Here is a 20,642-nt window from a genome sequence, read left to right as displayed (position 1 = left end):
TTGTAACACCCTAGGTGTTAGCCTTGCATAAATTGACTTGCATGAGCATGAGCATCAAGCATTCATATTTAAGCTTTTACAATTGAAACATGTGTTTGAAACATTTGCAACATTGCTTGTTATTTCATGTTTCCATGTGTATATGCATATGATCATGAGTGAATACATGTAAATGGTTTATGTGAGTCACTAAAACACATTAGCTACACTTAGGTTAACAAATGGAACATTGTTCATGAAGGTCACCTTTCATGATCAAGTACTTAAGTGATGTTATATGTGTTGACCTAGATAGCCCTATGTGTGACCAATGCATGAAATGAGTGTGTGACCTTACAAATAGCTTAAACATGTTTAGAAGATCATGATGAACAACTTTGGTATTTATGGCTAGGGCTAAATGGGTCACTAGGTCATAGTTCAAGTACAAGTCATCTTTTTAATGAAGCATGTTTGACCAAGTTTGAATCATATGCTAGAGACCTTGCATGTAGGTGGTCACTAAAGCAAAGTTGTAGTATTTGATATGGGGAACAACATTTATTTTTGGGTCATGAGATGATAAGGTGCATATCTTAGTCTTTTGGAGCTCACAAAAATCAACAATGCACTGTTTCTAACACTTGCAATTTTTTTCTAAGTTTTTAACCGTGACAGTGCTGACAGCCTGACTTTGGGATGACATAACTTGAGATTGGTTGAGATTCAAGGCATGAGTTCTAAACAACAATTGGAGCTGGTACTTGGGGCTTCAACATTGGTGTAGGAAGTTTTAGCTAATAGTCCATGGATTTGGAGAATTTTTCGCTACAAAACACGCTGTCAGGCTTAACATCGCAGTGACTAACGAACTGAATCGACCGGCTTCAGTGGCCGATAGTCACAAAGCTTGCACGCCGTGTGGACATGAACATGGCCGCACATCACTGATGTCCTACCCAGCGTGGCTGTGTTAGGCCCGAGCATGCCTTATCAGCCCCAACACTCGCCCGCACTGCCTCGTGCTCTCCATTTTGTTTTCAGTCTCCTCTTTCACCTCAGCGTAGCCACTGTAGCAGCCGCCGAGCACCACCTCACCTCTGCCATTGCCTCACGTGCGTGGCACTACACCACCGCTATCTCCATCTCGACCGTAGCTGCGCCACATACACCTCCACCGCCTCGACATGTTGGCTGCATCAATTGCGCTTCGGTGAGGGCGTATTACCTTTTTCCCCTCTCGCTGGAACCTTGGCCACCATGGCACCCTCCATGGCAAGCTTGCCACGGCTCGGCTCGCATGCTCCTTCCTTCTAATTGTTGGTGTTTGAGCTTGGTTAGGATAGGTATTAGCTCATGTTAAGACGTTACCTCCGTTGGTGGTCTCGCCGACGCGAAACACAATGACCAGCACCGCTGCGTTCTGACCTCCGCGCCACCGTGCCGTGGCCATGCTTCATCGGAGCACCTCCAGCTGCCTAGGTTACTTAGTCACAGTCACTTGGTCGCCGTGGTTCTATTGCGCGCTTCGCTAGGCTTTGCCATGGCCAGTGACGGCCAGCACACCATAGAGCAGTGCCATCGTGCCGCCATGGCTGGCGACGAGCCCGCTCTGCCACACCTGCACAGTCACCACCTAGACCATCCGACGCGGTTTGAGTAGTAGGTCATGATGGTGCCCTTGGCCTTGCTAGAAAGCTCACCGGCGATGAGCAGTGTCCAACCAGTGTCGAGCAGCGCCGCCTACTCTATTTTGTTTCACTGGCTGGTGGTGCCGACTGACCAATGGGTCTCCGTTGTTAGTGACTCAGTTTAGTAGGCTAGTTCATTTATTTCCTGTTTCATGTGCATCTTTGAAAATAGATAAGTTGAACTGTATAGATTCAAAAATTGTGAACTAAATTTTGTAGTGTTCCTTAGGAAGTGTAGTATTTAGGAAAAATATGATATTAGCATTTGTAGTAGTGTTTTTTGGAGGATTTAAATTGAAACTTGAAATGTGTTTTTAAATGTATGTAAATTTGTTTATTTTATATCTAGAGTTCCTTTGCTCCAAAAATTATGAAATTTATGTGGTGAGCTGTTCTTGACAAGTATAAGCTCTGGTAAAAATTTGAGGGTTAGTGCATATATGGATTTGTAGTTATAGATTTTCATTTTATAATTAGGTAATCCTTTTATGAATTTTGATAAATTATTTATGAATCCAATATTCATGAAAATTGTGGGAGGTTGTCCTAGTACCATATGGATGCTAAGAAAAATATAAAATCTGTTTCTTGACACTTTTCACTAGGGTTTTCTATTTATGCTATTTCAAGCCTTTTTGCCTTGTCATTTTTGCATATGATGTTTTACTTGGTAAAATGGTATGAAACTTTTACAGTAGTCTATTGGTAACATTAGTAAGGCACTGTAAATTTTTGAGAATTTATGATGTACATTTGGTATATGTTTATTATTTACCTTAATTATTTAATTAAAATAAGAAAGGCATTGAAATAATTAGATTGTGATTAAGCATGATGTTTTCTATGGTTCTTATGATGCATAGTAACTGTTGAGGTCAATGGTAAAGTTTAGAAGCCATTGATTGTATACAAATGACTAATTATCGCTTTATCATTCGAATACAAGACTACATGTATAGTTTTGATCGCATAGATGATTTCATATAGATAATGGTCTCTACAATAAAACTTGTTAATAAGAAAGTTGTAGATAACTTGCTAATCTACCTTGTGTTAAATTTTCACGGTCATAGGACTTAGGGTTTTTGAGTTCTAGCTGTTGCAAGTTTGCTGTCCGAAAGCTTTACTGTCTGGACAGATTTGATTGAGTGATTTGTTTGCCCAATTTATCTCCTGAATCAAAGTGAGAGTATTAAAGGAAAGTTGTAGATAAATTTATCAGCTTTCGAGAAAGTCCAAGATAACCACATTTGGATAAGTAGAACTTCAGTTATGAGTAAAACAAGTAGCTATTGTTTTGTAGTGTAGTACATGAACTGCTGAAGTGTTTGATTGAGTAATTAAGAAGAGATATGCACATACTCAGTAAAATGTGAAACACTTGTTATTACTTTAACAACATGCTATTGAGAATACTTACAAGAATGCATTGTTCATATAGCATCATACTATACTTGTCAGCATGTATGCATTCACACTATCTTATGTCACACTCATGCATCTAGGATCGACGGAGGAGATAACGTTGCTGGAGTTTGATGAAGGAGAGGAAGCAGACTAGCAGGAGATTCCTCAAGCCGTAGCTCCTAAAGAAGAGGAGCAGAACCTAGAAGAGCTTCCAGAGTGCCCTGATCACCGCTCCACTTTCTTTCTAAAAGGCAAGCCCCAGAGCATTCTAAGCCTCCTAGTATTTTACAAAATATTACTCAAGTTCTTATGATTGATGCATTAGGTTATAAGTGTTGATTGGAACCACTTGATGCATATAAATTCATTGTCCAGATATATACACCTTTAACCCTATGTAGGTCTAGGATCGAATATATGCTTAGCCATGCTTAGACCGGTAGAAGTCGGGTGATTTCCGGCCACCTACGAGATATAGGTGGATACCGAAGCATGATTGACTATATTTGCTACCATGGAAAAGAACCATGTGGTAATATAAATCGATGCCGGGTAGAGTCTATGTGTATGTTGACTCATGTGATTCTGTCTGTGCCGATCAAAGACCGTACCATTGTTGGAACTTTTGACAAGATTGAATGCATGCATATCACTTAGCTGGCCGGATAACTCATTCCGACTACGGAGCTGAGTAGCTCAACTCAGGCTAGGCCCCGTTCTATTGTGCGCTCCTTGCAGGGAGCCAGACTAAGCCCAAGGGTAGGCTAGGCCTGAACGTCCTGGCATTTGGTGTCCCCGATTGTGCAGCGCGGTATGAACCCACGAAATGTGGAACTAAGTTGTACCAAAGGTGACCTAAGGTGACCGTTGATCGGGTCTACCTAGGTTTGTGTTAGGAATAAATTCCTAGCTGGTTTAAATCGATTCGAATCGCCGTCTCTCCCGGATAGTGACAAACTTGGCTAGCTCCAGCATCATAGTAACTGTATTGTGGAACATGATGGTTTGAATGAATATGGAATTACAATAACTGCTATGGTTACTATTGTATGTTATTAAAATGATATACCACATGTTTGGCATAGGATAGTTGCTAATTTAGAGATGGATAGTCACAATTAACTTGATAACAGAATTATAATTGTATAGTTTAGTTAATTGCTTTTTATGCGAAATGTTGTCAAGCTACATCCACTTATACAGCCTTGCATGATCCTTGGAGTCTATTTATTTCTAGTTTATGATGGGTAAGTCTAGCTGAGTACCTTCTCGTACTCAGGGTTTTATTTCTCATTGTTGTAGATGGCACTGTGTATCATGGTTATTGCAAGAGTTGCTTCTATCCAGCTATGGATGAGGAGTAAGCCTTAGGCAGGCTTCTTTATTAACCCTTCTACATGCTTTTGTGGACTGTGATCGTATGTTGGCACTGTATTAAACTGTGTTGGAAACTTTACTTTCAAACTTAATTTGCTTCCGCTTTTATCCATTAAACTTGGTTTGTAATAACTTTGTTTTATACTCTGATGATAGAAATGTATCTGTGAACTTCATGTAATATGTGACATATATGTTGAATCAAGTACAATCTTGGTTGTTGTAAATCATTTATCGAGACCCATCGTGGTACTCGACGGACTACCGGGTTTATATGGGTTTAAGTATGACGGTGCGACCGCTTGTGGGCTGCCATTGTACTTGTACTCTTATAAATTGGTCAGTTCTACGACACTAGCCAAAAAAGATAAACTTCAAGCAAAAAGGAAGGTTCATCATGAGTCATCTACCCTTTATCATATGGTATCTTCATGCTCCAATGACAAAGGTAACATCCTAAGATAAATGGTTATTATTTAAAAAGCCTTTCCTTGATTTTGGTAGGCACATAAATAATAAACAAAATATGTTTGAGTTACAATTTATTTGATCAAACCTGACTTGCTCAACATGTCTTATTCTTTAAGCTTGTTTCTAGCACCACTTTCTTGATCCCATAGTCTTAACCAAATAAGCGGAATAGTGTATGCCTAAAGGATAGAGAATAATACAAAAAGTTTTGGCTCTATTGGTGTTTTCCCACCAACAGAGCCCATGCACTTGATCTCTACCTTGTTTTATAGCAGGACACACTTCAAGCAAAATGTGGAGGAGTTAGTCAATTCCCTAATTTCTACAAGTGAATGTCATGAACCTATTAAACCAAAATCAAAACTCAAAATCATGACAGGTAGGTGACATCACCATTAGAGGCATCATTACAAGAATCTTCTTCTTCAGAACAAACAGAGGTAATTGATCAATGAACTTCACAAGAAGTTTGGTTCAAAGGATTTACAATACCAAACCCTCACTAAATGAGCTAGCTTGGGGAGAAGCACTCCTGTGTATCCAGGTAAGTATTCTTTCTCCTTTTGTTTTAGATTTTAGTTTCTTTTTCAATAGTTAAGAAAATGATGAATGAAACAAAATAAAAAGTTATCTTTATAATAAATATATATAGCTATAGTAATAATGTGTGATTTAGTGAAATTGAAACAAAATAAAAGGTGTCTAGTTTGCTTTAATTTGTTTTTAAGAGCTGAATAAAATAAAGAGGACTCAGAATAGTCTCTTAAAATGGAAATGATGAATAGTTGCTCTATTTTAATTCCTTTCAAGTACCTAGCTTTCAGCCTTGAATTCTCCTGAGTTTTGGATAAGATTGTTTTGATATAAGGATTTACTCTAAACTTGAAACTCGTGGGTAGCATATGCTTGATCTAAGTCTAGGTAATTGACGGATATGATATGAGAAGGTTTGAGCTGCTATTTATCTTGTTCTAAGTGACGCTAAAGTTCTAGAGATTTATCTTTTTGAAAAACACAAAAATGATACATTATGAGTTCCTATATGACAAAGCTTGAATTCTTACCAGAGTCATACATGCTATTTAGGCTAGGAAAACTTCCATATATATGCTGTTTGCTTTTGTATTAAGTTTTGTCAAGCTTTGTTGACCCTTATGATAGGTTTGTCATGCTTTTAAAATCAAGATCACATACACACCACCCAATATATGCACTACTCCTACATTAGGGGTAGGCACAAAAACATGCTTTTCATCTAGATCCACCCAAAAATGTTCTACTTCTACACTAGGGGTGAACTGAAAAACATGCTTGATAGGTTTTCCATCCACCAAATAAATGCTCCAAGTTATTGTTACTATCTCTCTCAAAGTTTTGTTGCAGAAAAGAGATAGGGAGCTATGCAAAAGTTATTAATGAAAAAAGAGTTGAGAAAAAAAAAGACAAGTGTCTAACATATCTAAAACAATGGGTACTTAGATGCCTGCCTAAAAAAGAGAGATGAATAAGATAGCCCCTGCTCTCTAGCAAGTGTTACCAAGTTTCAAAAGAGAGATAAGTTTTCAAGGAGCAAAGTAGAATTAGGATTAACTACCATTTATGTCCACCATATATTCCACACACATGCACATCTTGATTTGATTGTATAACTCAACTCTCTTTGGATCCATTATTTGACTTTACAATATATGCATTGCAAGTATGCTCTAGCTTTCTCCCTACCAATGAACTCCACATAAGCCTTAGTGGTAGGAAGAGAAAAATGCATAACATCTTTATTGCCTTGGTGAGGATCTACAAATACCACATATATTGAGAGACTTGAGAGAGTCATACAATGGAATCTCTGAGTTTTATTTTTAAAACTTATAAAAACTCCAAAACAATGGTGAACACAATGAACTTGAGACATAGTGCTTGACTTGATCATTCTGTCTTTCAATTGCTCCAAACCCAAGTGAAGACTAAGAAGCCCCATGGTTGAAGGTAATACGGATAAGTTTGAAAGTTAGATTAGTTTTGTAACACCCCAATGTAAAAGCATTGCATTTGGCATCTGCATTTCATGAGCACAAACAATATCCTAGCATTCATGAACATAAGCATATGAAATTTCATCTCATTCTTATACATTATCACATGAAATGTTGATTTTATTTATATGCTTATGATTGCAATCATGTATGACCAATGTAAGAAATAGTTAGGAAGTCATGAAAACACCTTAGACACATCTAGAATGATAAATGGAGCAATGTTTGTATTCATGACATAGGCCAAATTTGCTTCTAAGTGTTGGTTTCATTTGAAATTCCCTTTTCATGATACTAGTTTGACCATAGTTGAACAGTAGCTTAGAGTGTTTGCATGGCTGTGTGACCTAAATAAAAGTTGTAGTACTTAACTAGGGTAACGATGTTTATTTTTGGGTCAAGGTCTAATTTAGTGCATAGCATGCTCAAAATAGCTCACAACTATCAAGAAAATGATGTTTTGCACTTGTTGAAATTTTTCTAAGTGTTGGGCTGATTTCAGTTTGCAAGTAACCGACTTTGGGATGATTTAACTCCCAAACCATGGTGAATTAAGGAATACTCCCTAAAGCAAAGTTATAGATGGCATGTAGCTCTACAACTTTCCTTAATGGAGTTTTTGCAATGGATGAACGAATTAGGAGATATATGGGGTTGAAAACACGCTGTCAGTCATCGTAATCTGCCCTAGCGGCCGCGTTCACGCGCACGCCAATGGTCGACCGGCCACAGGCCATGGCCGCCATGTGGTGGCCATACACCAGCATTGGCCTGGCTGGTTAGGCTAGAGTGGGCACATAAGCGCTAGGCACTCGCCGTTTGCTCCACTCACTCGCTCTCGCCTTCTCCCACTAGCTCTGGCTCGCCAAAGCACCGCACCGAGCTTGCTATGCGCCCCATAGCTCTGCCATAGCCGCTCACCACTGACATAGCCTTATTGACTGATTCACCTCGGCCATAGCTGCTCCACCTCCTTGAGCCACCAGCATCACCTATCGCCCCCTGGTATAGCGACATTTAGCCTCACCGTAGCCGTCATCGTCACCGGAGTGCCACCGCGTTTGTGGCTCATCGTGGCCCGACCATTCCACTGCACCATGCTAGAGTCTAGATGCTTAGGCTAGATCTAGGAATGACACCACCGCTTGATTGCACTAGGAGGAGTCGCCACTCCGCGCATGGCTGCCATGGTCGCCGTGGCACTCGAGCTCCCCGTCATTGAGTTGGTTCATCATCTCCCTCCTTTCTCTTGCGTCTTAGGTTGGGTAACCCTAGACCTAGCAAGTGGCATGATAGAGACCCACCTTTTGCCACCATCTAGCCAGAACAGTGAGAGCACCGTTGTGCTCCATGCACCGCCGCATGGCCATGCACGTGGCCAAGCTCACTGACGCCACCTTGTGCCCTCACCTGCACCATGTAGCTTCGTTAGGTCACCATGATGGAGTAGCCATCCTCACCTGAGTGTGCCATAGCCAGAGATGGCTGGCATACCGCTGCCCAACCTCTGTCGTCCGCCATGGTCACCGTCGAGCTTGCTTCGGTGAGCCACCGAGCCAACTAAGCCTACCAGTCGATGCGTGGGGATGAGACGAGTGCAACGGTGAAGACGCTACCATCGGAGACCTCACTGTCGGTGAGTTCTCGCCGGTCAATGTTGTCCCCTATCTTAGTCTCCCTGACGTGTGGGTCTCGTTGACCGCAGGCCTCAGCTGTCAGCCTGTGTGATGTTTTGATTTTCTGATTTATTTTTCCACAATTGAATGCATGTTTTAAAAATTCATATCTAGAGATAGGAGTGTTCAAATGGGGTGAACCAAATTTTTTTGGTTTCATCTTAAAGTGTATTATTTGATAAAAAAATATGAAATATACTATTTAGGGTATTTTTCTGGGAGAATTAAATTTAGCAAGATAAGTGCTTTTAAAGTAGTTTATATCTTGTAAATTGCATAACTTGAGCTAGGAAGGTGATAAAATTATGATTCCAATTTTTCTGGTCTTGTGTTGACATGCTCTAGCTAGGAAAAATATTAAACCTATAGTAAGAATATTTAAATATGGTCTTCCTATTTAATCCTAATTAATTGCTAGTTTCTAGTGAAATTAATTTGGGGTAAAAATACATTACATATGATCATGCAAATTTTTACATAGTATTCTTATACTTGGAGGAATGTAAGAAAAATATTAAATCTATTGTTTGGCACTTTGCACTATGCTAAACTATTTTTGCTAAAATAAGCCTATGTAACTTGTCATTTTTGTAGAGGTAGTTATACTTATCTAAATGGCATGAAATTTGTACAGTAGACTATTAAGGTCATTTTTAGGCTATTGTAATTTTCTCAGAATTTATTAAGCACTGAAAATATTTATCCTTTAAATCACCTTATTATCTAAGGAAATTAATAAATGGATATAAATAATTTAGTTATGTTTAACCATGATATTTTCTATGGTGCTTGTGATGCATATGATCTATTGATGTTATTAGTTAAGCATAGAAGTAATTGGTTGTATGCAACTAGTTAATTATCACTTTGTAATTCAACCAGATGGCTGCATGTATAGTTTCTATTTGGTGATGATTTCATGATGATAGTGATCTTTTCTATAAAGATGGTTAATAACAAAGTTGTAGATAACTTACTGATATACCTTGTGTTAAATGTTCATAGTAATAGGCCTTGTGGTTTAGAAATTATGGCTATTAGAAGTCGGCTATTAGAAATGCTTGCCCTATGGATAGATCTAAAACCTTGAATTGTTTGACCTAGATAACTGCTGAATCATATTAAGAGGATTAAAAGAAAGTTGTAGGCAAATTTATAAGCTTTCTAAAATGTCCACAACCATATTATTTTCATACGTATAACTCCAGTTATGGTCAAAACAAGTGGCTACTGTCTTGTAGTCCAAAAAACAATTTACATAAGTGTTTGTTTAAGTTACTAGAGATGAGATATGCACCTACTCAGTAAAAGTAAATGTAACTTGTTATCATAATACTATTGAAAACACTTATGATGATGCATTCATCACATCATATCATATTACACATGTCGTCATATATGCATTCGTGATATCTTATTTCATGCTCATGCATATAGGATTGTCCAAAGGGATAACCCTTTTGGAGTTCAATGAAGAGGAGGTGGAGGATCAGCATGAGATGCCTTAGGCTATAGCTCTTGAAGAAGAGGAGCAAACTCTTGAGGACCTCCTTGAGTGCCTGGATCACTGGCCAACCTCTTTCCTCAAAGGAAAGCCTAGAGCATTCTAAGTCTCCTATATTTTACAAAACTTCACTTGAGTTCTTTATGTTTGATGCATTAGGTTATAAGAGTTGAATTGGAACCACTTGATGCATAGAACTACCTTGTCTAGTTACATATACCTTTAACCCTTTGTAGGTCTAGGATCGAATATATGCTTAGCCATGCTTAGACCGGTAGAAGTAAGGTGATTTCCTATCACCTGCGAGATATAGGTGATTTCCTGTCAACAACGGTACGGTCATAAATCGGCATAGACGGAATCACATGAGTTAACCTACACATAGACTCCACCTAGCCTCCATTTATATTTGCTATCATAGAAAAGAACCATGGGGTAATGTAAATGGAGGCCGAGCGGAGTCTATGTGTAGGTTGACTCATGTGATTCCGTCTATGCCGATTTAGGACCGTACCATTGTTGGCACTTCTGACAAGATTGAACACATACCTCTCACTTAGCTAGCTAGATAAATCATTTCGATTGCAAAACTGAGTAGCTCAACTTAGGCTAGGCCCCGTTCTATAAAAGTGCGCACTCTGGATAGTAGTAAGGATGTGCGGGGAGCCAGACGTGAGCCCAAGGGCAGGCCGAGCCTGAACATCCTAGCAGTTGGTTATCCCTGATTGTGCGACGCTGATCGAACCCACGAAATGTGGACCTAAGTTGTACCAAAGGTGACCTAAGGTGACCGTTGATCTGGTCTGCCTGAGTTTGTGTTAGGAATAAATTCCCAGCTAGTTGAAATCAATTCAAATCGCCGTCTCTCCTAAATAGTGAGAAACTTGGCTAGCTCCAACATCGTAGTAACTGTGTTATGGAATATGATGGTTCGGATGAACATGGAATTACTACACCGACTATGGTTACTATTGTGTGCTACTAAATGATATACCATATGTTTGGCATAGGTTAGTTGCTAATCTAGAGATGAATAGCTATAATTAACTTGATGACCGAATTATAATTGTACAACTGAATTAGTCGTTTTTTATGCAAAACATTGTCAAGCTACCTCCACTTATAAAGCCTTGCAGGATCCTTGGAGTCACCTTATTTTTTGTTTATGATGTGTAAGTCTAGCTGAGTACCTTCTCGTACTCAAATTTTTATTCCCATTGTTACAGATGGTACAGTTTATCATGGCTATTGCAAGAACTGCTTTTGTCCCACTGTGGACGAGGAGTAAGCCCTAGGTAGGCATCTCTTATTAATCCTTCTCATATGCTTTTGTGGCTGTGATCATGAGCTGGCACTGTATTTGAACTATGATGGTAGATGTTAGTTTTAAACTTTAATTTGCTTCCACTACTATTTTACTAAACTTGGTTTGTAATAACCTAAATTCGTACTCTGATGGATGAACTATATTTATGAACTTTATGTAACGTGTAACATGTATGTTGAATCATGTATGACCTTGGTTGTATGTTAATGGTTAATCGAGACCCTTCGTGGTACTCGATGGACTACCAGGTTTATATGGGCTAAAGTATGACAGTGCGACCGCTTGCGGGCTACCATTGTACTTGTGCTTGTATAATTTGGTTGGTTCTGCTACAACTGGCATTAGAGCAAGATTCAACATTAATTGCCACATGTGTATTTAAAACAAAGGTTTTTATTTTCCAAAACTAGTTTCTAGCCACTTATAGCTATAGATATAGGTGTTTCAAACCTAGAGTTTGAATCTAAAGTGTGCTAGTGATCACTTTCCTTTATGCACAGTTAAAGACTTCATGTGGCTAATTAATTACTAACTTGGGGGTTTTCCATTTCGTCGTGCATACGACGTGCTATTGTATGAATGCCATTCACTTGAGTGGTAATGTATGGATCAAATGCCTCTATGCCCAAGGTAAGATGCCACTCATCATCACAGTGGCATGACTGCAAGATGTGAGCGTGTGGTCTATGGGGAGAGTTAGCTTTGATACTGAAGTATATATGTCTCATATATATATAGGAGTTATTTAATTGTGGGTTAGCTTTAATATGACTGTATATGCATAATTGTATGTATATATAGGACGTATTTACTCTTGGGTAGCTTTAATATAGAAGTATATATATGGGTATATATATGAAAGTATTTAGCTTGCAACCTAGAGCCTAGATTTACATTCTACATATATAATTGCGGGGTTGGGCTGAAATAAAATTCTTGTGTAGGTACGCTAACAGCGAAACATGTAGCCTGACTAGTTATGTTATATATGAGAGAACGTCTATATGCCACCGTGCATGATGTTAGAAATTCAATTTTTCTAAGTTTGTGAGGACGCACGGAACGTACATGCATCATGATAAATCATCATTATTACATACTTGCATTGTTTCTCCCCTTATAAATCTCTTACTCAGTTATGTAACTCTTATCCATTATGAAGTTGTCTCATGAGAGTTGCACCATTTTGTTGGTACAGATGGTAGCACCGGCTAGAAGTGAGAATTTCCTGTTGATGTTTGGTACCCCTGCCCTACTTTGGAGAGTCCTACATTATGTGGGGTATTACAAACCACCCCTCTATTACTGGAATGAAGTATACCTGGAGGGACAACTATGGTATGAAGTACAGCTAACCATACCAGCTTGTAACCAAGTAGCCTTCTGGCATGAATGGAGGGCAGAATCTGAAGGAAGAAGTCCTTGGGAAGCTGCCCATGTAGTGGCTTTTGAGGTGCTAAGTCAGATTTATCAGCAGCACAAGGATGAGCTTATCGGTAGTGTCGCTAGTACTTTTCCTTGGGTGGATCCATCCACAGTAGTATGGGCATAGCGCAACAGCAATGCGTTGATCCGAGACTAGGATGAGCGAGTAGATAGTTCTAGTCCCACTATGAGTGCAATGTTTGTAGTGATGAAGATGTTCTATACTCACCAGGACACTAGGGACTTCTAGCAGGAGTCCTATACCATTTGCATGGATAAGCTCATGAGGGCCAAAGCTGCATAGTGTAAGCTAAAGAAGCGTGTCCACAAGCACAAAAAGGCAGCAAGTGAGGCTCAATGGGAAACTGATCAAGCTTATGTAGCATTGGGAAATCTCCACACCCAAATGGAGCAAGTTGATAGTAGAGAGCTACCGCCCAAGAGGCAAGAGTGGATGATCGAGTAGTGTTAGTAGGACTGCAGGAGTAGCTAGAGGCCTGCTCATGCCGAGGCGCTCATAGCTACGTGCCTAGCAGATCCTAGCAAACAACCGTGTAGCTATGGCAGAAGCAGAACTGAGATAGGACCCAAGCCTTGAGCGTATAGCAAGACCGTGTTGAGAGGGACTTGCGCCAGTAGCTTGCACAGATCCAAAACATGGTGGTTGATCTTTAGCACGAGGTGCATTTACTGAACAACCAACTACACCCGATCCTTGATGAGGAAGAAAAAGATCCAGAGATGTTGGTTGAGGATGACGGTTGGGAGGAAGAAGAAGTGGAGCTAGAGGATGAGGATGATCCTATCTCCGACCTTGATAGCGAGCTTGTGGAAGATTAGAGTCGCCTAGTGACTAGTTAAAGCACTAGTTGTATCCCTGTTATTTATGTAATGGACTTGTAGCTTGAGGTTCGGTATTCGTGAATTGACTTTAGTGTAATATTGGCACCTTGCATGTCCTTTCACTATGGGTTGAACATTAATGAAATTCCAGTTTTGTTTTACTAGTGGATTATGACATGCATTTTAACGTGCTACTGAGCTCGATAAGTGATCAAATTAGTGATATCATGTTGCGAAGAATGAATTATTATGCCTCTGTTTTATTGTATGAATTTAAGATTCTCTCTAGTAATTTCAGTTTGGCATGATTATACAATTCATCTGTAATCTCCTAACATCATCCAATAATCACTTATTGTTGCAACTTTGTGGATGACTCGCACTCGTGCTAGAGCCGGTAACAGCCATGGTGGCAACAACGGTGACTTACCACCACCGCCATCACTGTATGCGAATGAATTCTTCACACAGTTCCTGGGTAGTCAGAGATCAATGGAGGAAACATTGCGCCTCATTGCGCAGAACACTGCTCATGCCCATTAGCAACATCATGGGCCTAAGCCAAATCAATATAGCTCTTTCAAGGATTTCCATGACACCAAGCCTCCTATCTTCAAGGTTGCCGAAGAACCGCTCTAGGTGAATGAATGGCTAACACAATCGAGCAAAAGTTCCATCTTTTGAGGGTTACTGAGCATCAAAAGGCAGAATATGCATCCCATCAACTGCGGGGACCGGCCAAGATATGGTGGACCCATTTTCGGTCCTCTCTACCTACTCACTCACAGGTCACATGGGAGCAGTTCAAGTTAGCCTTTATGGGACATCACATTCCCCCAGGACTAATGCGCATGAAAGCAGCCGAGTTCATGCGACTCACACAAAGGGCCAAGACCCTTACGGAGTACATGCATGCCTTCAACAATTTGTCTTATTATGCCCTAGGGGTCATTGATACAGAGGAAAGAAGATTGAAAGCTTCAAGAGAGGCCTTGGCACTAAGCTAATGAAAACTATGGTCAACTCGAGGTGTACCACATACAATGAGTTCATCAGTGATACCTTGACTTAGGAGAACTAGAACAATTTGCATGCAGCGGCGAAGGGCCACAAAAGAGCAGCTAAGGCAGGCTCCTTAGGATCTTCCCTAGTCTAGAGCCCCAGTGGTGGCTAGGCCACAGTATCATCCACCAGTGCCTAAGTTTAGGCCTCCTCCACCAAAAGCCTAGGCCAGCCAACCTCAGAAGGTGTTTCATAAGGCATTCACCATTGCCCTACCTAAGGGAAACAGAGGGCAAGGAAGCTTAGCAGGACCGAGGAGCAATCAACCATGCTTCAACTATAATTAGTTGGGTCATTGGGCCAAGGAATGCCCCCATCCCAAGAAGAATAGCAATCAACACCAGGGTAATCAAAAGCAGGTCAATCCTAAGGCACATCCTAGATACGTGCACTACATAGCTGTTGAAGAAGTTCCTACAGGAGAAGTTGTCACCGACCGGTATATTTCTTGTTAACAAACATCATGCCATTGTTTTATTTGATTCTAGAGCTTCTCATTTATTTATGAGCCAAGCATTTGCATCTAAGTATGATCAGAAAATAATTGAGGTTAACAAGGGTGGTTATAGTATAAGTTTGGCTAGAGCTACTATCTCTACAAATTAGATAGTCAGAGGTGTGCTCATCTATATAGAAGAGAGGGAGTACATAGTGGATCTGATAGTATTGCCCAGATTAGCCATAGATGTGATCTTAGGCATGAGTCGGATGAGTGATCATGGAGTTCTCATTGGCACATCCACTTGGACAATTATGTTGAGAGAACCAAAGGGAGGTAATGCTTTTCTAGTACCACTTCCCCAAAGTTTTGATCTCCAAAACTTGTCTTGTGCTATCCAAGCCACTACCCTTTGTGATATTCTAGTGGTTTGTGAGTTTCCTGATGTATTTCTGGATGAGTTGCCAGGTTTACCACCGGATAGGGATGTGGAATTTAAGATTGAGTTAGTGTCAGGTACAGCACCTATCTCAAGATGACCCTATAGGATGCCACCAAATGAGTTAGCTGAACTTAAAATTTAGTTACAAGAACTGTTGGACAAAGGTCTCATTCAACCTAGTTCGTCTCCATGGGGATGTCCAGCTTTATTTGTAAAGAAGAAGGACAAGTCCTTGAGAATGTGTGTAGATTATAGGCCGCTTAATGCTGTGACCATTAAGAACAAGTATCCTTTGCCTTGTATCGATATCTTGTTCGATCAACTGGCAAAAGCAAAGGTATTCTCTAAGATTGACTTGAGGTCAGTCTATCATCAGATTAAGAAAAGACCAGAGGATATACCTAAAACAACTTTCTCCACTAGGTATGGCTTGTACGAGTATTTGGTCCTATCTTTTGCACTGACAAATGCTCCTGCCTACTTCATGTACTTGATGAATTCAATATTCATGCCCGAGCTCGACAAGTTCATGGTTGTGTTTATCGATGATATCTTGATTTATTTAGAGAATGAGGCAGACCATGCAGAGCATCTGAGAGTTGTTTTGTCTAGATTGAGGGAACATAAGTTATATGCCAAGTTCAGCAAGTGTGAATTCTGGTTGAGCAAAGTACCTTTCTTGGGTCACATCTTATCTAGAGATGGAATTTCTGTAGACCCATCTAAAGTGGCTCGGCTCTCCCCTCGGCCACCTTCTCAGGGACTGTTGTTTGGCTGCTCGTTCGCTAAGGCTCTGGCGGACTTTCTGCTATAGGTTCCTCCATAGTTGGCTACTGGGCAGTTTTCTCTGACATTACTGGCAGAGCCACGCCGCACCCAGCTAGATGGTTGGGATTTTTGGTGGACGCTGACCTAATATATCAGAGATAAGTTCAAAAGATGACATTATTCAATTTAAATTGTAAGCTTACATCAAGGTTACAAATACTTATAGCTTGGAAGCACGAAATGATGTGGCAAAGGCGCGTCTCTTCGACCATGCTTGCTCCGCGTGCTCTACAGGTGCCACCTGGTTTCCCTCTACGACCAGCACCAACGCCAGGGCTTGATCCTTGACCCCTTAGCCGCTTGTCCTCTACACTTCAGTGGTCGGTGATGTGGGTCCCACTAGCATGGAGGAGCCACCTTGATCCATCGGCTCCAGTTGCCTCCTCCTCTTTCGAGGGACGAGTTGAAAGATGTCCGCATCCTCTGTTTCATCGTCTAACAATGTGAAGATCACCTAACGACGCTTGCTGGCCACCGGCCGCTTACCAGCAGCTCTGGCCGCTGCCTCCTCCCCAACTCCGAGCATGGCCCAGTCGACGTCTTCGATCTTGGCGCTGGTCTGGGAGGTTGGGCCGGCAACTTACAGCCAATCTACACCAGGGGGTGGAGACACGAACACTGTTGCTCTATCTCTACCATTAATCTAGGAAACATAAAGGAGATAACACAGTAAGTTTCTGTTACAACATAAAACTATGGGTACAAGATAGAATGATTTACCTTTGGGGAGGTTGAGCGAGCTTGAAAGCGTGCTCAATGTCGCTCAATCTGACATAATTTGGATCAGCTATGTTAAATAGCTCTCCAATTCTAGCTTTGACTTTGACGTTGTCAAGCGCCTCTTGCCTGGTCCTTGTTGGATCTGCGCTACCCTGGTACTCATAGCCAGGATGTACCCTCTTCTAGCAGGGCTGGATCCTTCGGCTGATGAAGTTTCCGACCATGCTTGGACCATCCAGTTTCCTCCACGGGATCATCCCAAGTAGTTCTTAGATCTATTCCAGGTGCTCGGGCTTTTCCGACCAGCTGTTCTTCTTCTCCGGAATGAATCCCACGTCTCACAATGTGATCATGTTTGGCTCTTAATGGATGTAGAACCACTTCTTGTACCAGTCATCCAGCGATGTGTTCCAAGGGCAGTGCAAGTACTGGGCCTTCATCCCATCACATAGATTGAGGTACACACCTCCGGCTATCTTCGAGCCGCCACTTCCTTTCTTCCTCAGACAGAAAAGATGGCGAAAGAAGTCAAAATGGGGCTGGAAGCCACCATATGCTTCACAAAGATGAATGAAGGTGGAGACAAGAAGAATTGAGTTGGGATGTAGATTGCAAATCCCAATCTCGTAATACAAAAAGAGCCCCTGAAGGAAAGGGTGCACTGGAACTCCAAAACCCCACTTGAAGAAATCTTCGAAAACCACAATCTCACCTGGTTGTGGATTAGGGTACCCTTCTCCTTTCAGCGCATGCCATCCTGTGAGTGCCTTGCTATGGAGTACTCCCATGATGATGAGGTCTTCGATGGTCTGCTTGTTGCTTCTTGACTTCCACCACTCATTCGCCATGACTCCGACTTTCTTCTGGGCGTCACTCTTCACCATGAATCCGCCCTTGCTAATGGAGGTGGATATGGTGGAGGGGTGATTGGTGATGATTTCGGAGGTATTAGGGTTGGCAAGAGGAAGAAGAAGGCTACAACGGCAAATGGCAATGGGGATCGGTAAAAAGTAACTTACCAGTTCTATATTATAAATAACCAAGAGTTCCGCTAGTTTGTCTGCCCGAGATTCTTGGGAGACATGCGCATGCGCCGTAGATGGTTGTTTTCACAACCTCGAGATCTATGCCAGTATATGCGCCCCTTCGTTATCAGCGTATGCGCCTCTTCATTGCTAGTGTGAGAGGGCCCACACTGACACACCTCCTTATAGGTGCCAAGCGACTGTTTGCTTGAAAGGACAAGAGGGCAGTATGACATGCTATACCCGTCTGCTTTTTTTTGACCAGATGTGTTAGATTGGACTCAATAGAGTAAGAAGATAAATAAATACACCAAATAATAGTACAAGCGGCATTCGTTTCTTCGCTACATGTCTCGTGCTCAGGGATGGTCCAGACCACTGTTGTGCTCAGGGACTGCCCAGACCACTACCATACTCGGGGACTGCCTAGACCACTACTGTACTCGGGGACTGCCCAGACCACAAGCATGCTTGGGGACTGCTCTGACCACTAGCGTGCTTGGGGACTGCTCCGACCACTACTGTGCTTGGGGACTGCAACGACCACTACCATGCTCGGGGACTGTTCTAAAGAATGCTCAACGACTGCTCTCCTTGGCTACATGTGTCGTGTACTCACATAGACCTTGCTACAAGGCTTATACTTCTCCTTCCAGCAAGCTCAGGGACTACATCGGTACGATGCACCTGCCGGTGCATCTCGTATTGATTGTATGACGACTGGATTCTTAACTTCAGTGGAAATTCTTTTTAGACCCTGGCACCACATGCCTGTGTCACCTACTACCAGGCTCAGGGACTAAGTGGGCACACTTCACCTTGCGGTGAATGTGTTTATTTTATCAACCCCTATGCTTTGACTAATTGCCAGGATTACTACTGTCCAAGGGTCAATTACATTTCTTATCAGAAAATACAAGTGGGCACACTTGATAAGGAAGAAATCTTTTTCTTTTTTCTTTAAGAGCACATGCATTCTTCGGACAACCGGAATCTTTGGCTATAAATCATGGTCTACTTCTCTCAGTTCTGATCAGAATGTGGCTGCATTTGATTCGTCAATGTTTCAATTAGTTGAAGATGACATGAAGACGGATCGCATTAGTCGAAGGAGATCCGATGGCGTGTCGCAGCATAATACATGGTGCTCGGGGACTAGCTATGGGGGTATTAACCCCTATACCCTTATGGCTAGGCTTGGGCTAGCCCAGATCAGGGGGTCCGGTCCACTAGAAGACAACGCGTGGCCCAGCCAACTTGTTTAGAGTCCCGCGCAAGGAGTCAAGGTAGATTTGGAGATCAAGCAAAATCCTAGTCGGTTAGAATAGGAATCCTTGTCTGACCACCTATGGCAATTGTAACTGGCTAGGATTAGTTTCCAGATCTGTAACCCTACCCCCCGAACTATATAAGGCGGGCAGGGGACCCCTATAAAAAAACATCTCTTATTGACATACAGCAATACAATCAGACGAGGACATAGGTATTACGCCTTCTTGGCGCCAAACCTAGATAAAACCTCATGTCTATCTTGCGTCACCATCTTGTTGTGGCTTGCGCATCTGTCTGCCGACAATCTACTACCTTGGGCATACCCCTAGGTAGACTGCCGACCATATTTCATCGACAACACTTTTCACTATGCCAAACTATTTTGCTAAAATAAGTGTATGTAATTTGTCATTTTTGTAGAGGTAGTTGTACTTATCCAAATGGCATGAAATTCTTATAGTAGACTATTAAGGTCATTTGTACAGTAGACTAGTAAGCACTGGAAATATTTATCCTTTAAATCACCTTATTATCTAAGGAAATTAATAATGGATATAAATAATTTAGTTATGTTTGAACCATGATTTTTTCTATGGTGCTTGTGATGCATATGATCTATTGTGTTATTAGTTAAGATTATAAGTAATTGGTGTATGCAACTAGTTAATTATCGCTTTATAATTCAACCAGATGGTTGCATGTATAGTTTCTGTTTGGTTATGATTCATGATGATAGTGATCTTTTATGTAAGGTGATTAATAATAAAGTTGTAGATACATACTGATCTACCTGTGTTAATGTTTATAGTCATAGACTTGTGGTTTTAGAAATTATGGCTATTAGAAGTCTGCTGTGTCAGAAATGCTTAACCCTCTAGACAAATCTGAAAGCTTGAATTGTTGACCAGATAACTACTGAATCACATTAAGAAGATTAAAATAAACGTGTAGGTAATTTCATAAGCTTTCCTAATGTCTACAACCATATTATTTTGATGTGTATAACTCTAGTATCATCAAAACAAGTGGCTACTATCTTGTAGCCCAAAAAAATGATTTACATAAGTGTTTGTTTAGTTACTAGAGTTGAGATGTGCACCTACTCGTAAAAGTAAATGTAA

This window comes from Miscanthus floridulus, chromosome 10 (assembly GCF_019320115.1).
Source record: "Miscanthus floridulus cultivar M001 chromosome 10, ASM1932011v1, whole genome shotgun sequence".
NCBI classification, from domain to species: Eukaryota; Viridiplantae; Streptophyta; class Magnoliopsida; order Poales; family Poaceae; genus Miscanthus; species Miscanthus floridulus.
This window is presented reverse-complemented; position numbering follows the sequence as displayed.